The 5000-nt window shown below is 39.3% G+C and overlaps 1 protein-coding gene across 4 annotated transcripts in view; it reads left to right on the top strand.

Annotated features, from left to right (window-relative positions):
- The window catches only part of dscaml1 (Down syndrome cell adhesion molecule like 1), a 112977-nt gene that overhangs the window by 18048 nt on the left and 89929 nt on the right, over positions 1 to 5000 (top strand). The gene's annotated exons all lie outside the window — the stretch shown is intronic.

The following is a 5000-nucleotide window of genomic DNA, read 5'->3' on the forward strand; positions in this document are numbered from 1 at the left end:
AACAAGTACCCTTTACTACCGCTCCAAAACATGGAGCATGTGTGTGCTTCAATATGGGATTGATTTTAGAGGGCAAAAGGGCAAATTCCCTTAAAGACACTTGGTCAGACACGGTAATGTAAGAACTGAGATGAGGAATCGCTTATTCTGGGATAGATGGAGCAGAGATGTATGAATTTTATCATGTCTAAACTATTCTTTCTTTTTTTGAGGGGTGTTTTTTTTAAGACATACTGTGCACAATATTTTGCATACAGTACCCCATAGAAAGGATATGGATTTATGTTGTTGAATATTGGCATATGTATTCTCTACATCTGCATAGAAACCAATACTTAGAGGTGCATGTGCTATACACAAATACAGACATGAACTCCTAAATGGGGTTTGGACATCACAATTTTACATGTGCCCTTTTATGTAAATGTTTTTGAATGTTTATTCAAGATGCATAAAATGAGTCCTAATTACAGTGAAGTTCGTCCTGTATTTTTCTGACTTTAGACAAGCTAGGAGACCTTGCAGGCCTCATTAGGGTTTTGGGGAGCTCTGTTAATCAGCCTTAATTCATTTTGGCTGTTTTACACGTCTCCCATTTTGTCTGCATAGAGAAGACCAAGAAGAATGCTCCAATTAAACAAAATGGAACATATGAAACATAAGAATGCCTCTTACTGGCAAACCTGGAGATCTCATTCTCATAGGACTCTCTCTCTCTCTCATTTGTTCTCTCTTTCTCTCTATGAAAGAGAGAGAGAGCGTGGAAGAGAGGCAGCAATATATTATTTGAAGGGACTTTGAGTATTTATTTGAATTTTAGTCTAAATATAGATGAAAATGTGGAAGGATTCAGACTGTGGTAGCTTATATGTGTGTGTGCCAGTAACTCTATATGTATGGGGCCCACGTGTCCCACATCAGGTGCGTGTGTGCGTAAGTGTGCTTGTGTGCCTGTAAGTGTGTGTGTGTAAACCCTTGTCTCTTGTTTGATTGGAAAATCAATAGGTGCTGTTGATATACTGTCCAGGTCAGGTGGTATTTGTGCTACCCCCCCACCCCCACCCCCTCCCTCTTACTCTTTCTCAATGGAGGTGTCCTTCACACTCAGTTCAGACATTTGCTGCACATGACTGTGTGTGTGTGTGTGTGTGTGTGTGTGTGTGTGTGTGTGTGTGTGTCAGGTGCTGAGTGTCTGGTTGTGTTTGTCCTGGAGACGGGGGAGTTCTCTTATCAGATATCTGTGTGTGGGAGTCATTAGCTTGTGTGTGTGCACAGATGATCTACAATTGATGCAGATTAGGAGTTAATGTGAACGTTAACATACAGGTGAGGTGTGTTTGTGTGTGTGTGTGGGTGTGTGTGTGTGTGTGTGTGTGTGTGTGTGTGTGTGTGTGTGTGTGTGTGTGTGTGTGTGTGTGTGTGTGTGTGCACTTACATTATTGAAGCCACAGAATTATTGATTTTTCCAGCTCCGGTGTTTTTTGTTTTGTGCCTAGTTGTGACTTGATGCTTAATTGATTAACTGGTTGCTTAATAAATGAACAGAAGGTCACACTTCCAGCTCAGCAAAGCAACACTTAAGCTCTTTGACACTCTTTCATTGATTCAATTTGATAAAACAACAGATATGGTCAGAGAAAGGCCAGACAGGCCTTGTCTGGGCCCAGAGCAAAGCTTCTCTATACAATCTAAAATGATTATATATTAATTACATTACATAGGGGTGAATACAGTATTCTGCTTAGCATATGGATGCTTTTAAACCATTTAATGCACAGGTAGTTTGTCAGATGGTTTAAATTTAATGGAACTTCATAATTATCAACAGGTGAAATAGATTTAGTAAAGGCAGTGTATCTCTGTATCTAGGCAAAATATGTTGATACGAATCTGGTCAGATCTCTTGATTCTTGAGCATCAAATATAGACAAGCTAATAGAGTGCCACATTGTTCTATCAGCCACCAAGCTCACTGGGCTTGGTTATTACACCAATCTTTAACCATTTGTTATGGAGAGGAGATTTTATCCATCAGGTCCTCTTTTGGCATCCAGTAGTTAAACATATAGGATTTCTCAAAGCAGACATACGTCAGGCCACTGCATTCATTACCCAACCCAGCTAAAGTGTGATTTTCTATAGTTGCCTCCAGTGTTGTTACATAACCAAAACTTGCGAATGGTACAGTAACAAAGAAAGTTCCGGGTGGGTCTTACGTGTCTTGTACTTGTACAGTTCCTGAATTTCAGTTGAGACATTACCAAACGAATTAGGCAGTATGGGTTACTGCTAACCACGCAAGTAGGGATTGTAGGCTCTATTGAACTTGCTTCTCATTGGCAATATTAGTGCAACAGCACTGGGCACCCTTTGAGAATGTTGTCCAGTGACTGTCAAGTGTCAAGTTACTGTCAAGTCAGTGACTGTCAACTGACAAGTCTTTCTCTACTCAGATAACCCACACAATGGCAGGTGATAACGTAATTATCTGAATTCTAGTGTTTCTATTGGTTCAAAATCCAAGAGGTTTTGAATTTGAATTTGTATTTGTTGAAAAACGGTGTTGGTGAACTACCAACATAGTCAACTTTGGCAATTCCATGCCCTACAACTAAACACCTTACATCCATGCAACTACGTGGCCCTGCCAGTGCTTAGCCTCATTGGATATGTTATCGGCATTCATTGTGGAGGTAAAGGCACTGACCAGTGTGGCAAATTGGGATCCACAGGGGATTCTGAGATGTCAGAGAGGAATTTGGTCTTGAATGTCAAACTGACACAGTGTAGTCTATAGGAATCCCCCGAGACACCCTTCCAAGTGAAAGTATATCCCTTACTGAACCCAGTTAAGAAGTCTCATTGGAGAATGTTATCTGCGTCAAGGCAGTGGTATTGATGTTTTATCGTCTCGGCTCATGGGTAAAGAGGGCAGTTTATCTGGGAGGCCTTGTGTTCTCATCCTGGACAGAATGAGTGGTTTTACATGTTTTAACACTCCAGAATCATTTGGTTTGTCTATATCTCTCCCCTGTATGGGGATGAGCGGTCTGTTCTGTAAATAAGACCCCACACAAGAAGATGCCACAATCATACAGGAAGTTGCCAATGGAATATGCTATTACACGTTCCTGATGTCACTATAACCATCAGGCCTTGTGTAGCCTCAGAATGGGACTGGAACTGAGGTCAAGTTAACCCTCAATCACCAACATAGGAAATGTAGAGCAAAGGAATGTTTGGCAAAACCTCAAATATACTCCAAACATAGTTAATCAACCAAGACGGGTCCAAAATTTCCTTTATTAGTTTTGCACTGGAGAAACAAGGCAAATCTAGCTAGCAAGTATTGGAAGTAGTTTCAGCCAAAATCCTATCCATAAATACTTGGCCAAACCTTTACACGATTGCCTCAAATTATCAGTACTATAGTTAACAGTTTTAGGGAGTTATTTAAAAATCTGTCCATGTATTTTTGAAAGATTGTGTAAAATACCAAATACAACATGTTGGAAATACAACACGTTGGACAATGTTGGATGTCTGTGATCAAATACACATGGGGACAGTGAAATATTGTGTACATTTTATTTTTTGGTGGGTTCCCTGTTCACTGTTTTGGAGAAATCTGGTCAATTGTCAAAAAATCTCTGGGGTTGCTGGGTTTGTATTGTGGTGTTTGTGTAGTGCATACCATCTCAAAACACTCATTAATTTGTTCAGGTAAGAACGTTTTCAGGATCCCAGATCGAGGTGGGTGGTCAAGGATAAGTTGAGCAAGATAGTTTCATCATTGTTTTGTTACATGTAAAATGGTAAGGCAAACTGTTCAAAGTAAAATCATCTTTAAAGTGTTTGTTAGAGTGAAGATACAGGGAGAGTGTGTTAGCAACACAGCTGATTCATTGATTGATTAAACTTTATTGTTCCCAAAGGGCAATTTGGCTTGCAGTCAGCAGTCAACTACGCATGCAGGAAGGAGAAAACATCACAATAACATCAGTGGATACAATCACAATATTGCTGCAGATGTGTCTACCTTAAAAAAAATCTATAACTTGCTGTTACTTTACCTCAGACTCGACTTATGGCTGGCTAGCTAACTTTTTAACAATTGTATTTTCAGGTGGGCAGTTGTCTGTGAAGCTAAGATAAATGCTAATTTTAGTTGGCTAAATTTACTTGAACCTTGTCAGTTAGCTGCTTAGGAATAATAGCCTCATAGTTGAGTAGCCAATGTGTTGTACTAATGTGATGTTCACTTTTGTAATAACATCTCCAAAGGGCATAACAGTGCATTGTTCTGCAAATTCTAATTCTATCTAAACTTATCATTTTTATACAGTCTGACCAAGCTTTTATTAAAAAAATAATTAACATTTGATTTTGCTTGACAGCTTGAAAAAGAATAACTTTTGCATTAGATATTGGGACTGTGCACATTTGATATGACAAACATCATTTGTTAAGTGGTTTCATCTTTCACATTTAACTTTGTGATACTGAAGCAACATTTTTCATGCGAGTCAACACTGTGATATCCCAACATGCCTGCTGGGTTTCCCTTAAATCCATTGGTTGCTTCTTCCTCCAGTGAAGCTGCAATAAGCCTCATATTAACCAGCCTCATATTTCCAGTATGAATGCAATGAAATGCTTAATACTAAACAACTGATCTGAAATGAAAATAAATAAGTATGCAACATGTAGGCAGAGTACTGATAGGAAAATTAATATGATAATATTGGGTTAGTTTATATCTTTTAAAAAATAATTCCACTACTATGTAAAAAGTGAGGGTAGGGATTTCCTATAATTCACACCCGCAAGCCTTTGCGTATGCCGGGAGTAATGAAGGCCCATTATCGGCTGCTCTCTCCTGACTATGTGTATATCTTCATTGTTTCCCAATTACACTGACAGCTGTGTGTGCTCCTCCCATCACACACACACACATGTTCACGCTTAAATCGATGACCACGCTTTTGATTCTCACCACC

Source organism: Brachyhypopomus gauderio, chromosome 16 (assembly GCF_052324685.1).
Source record: "Brachyhypopomus gauderio isolate BG-103 chromosome 16, BGAUD_0.2, whole genome shotgun sequence".
Taxonomy (NCBI): domain Eukaryota; kingdom Metazoa; phylum Chordata; class Actinopteri; order Gymnotiformes; family Hypopomidae; genus Brachyhypopomus; species Brachyhypopomus gauderio.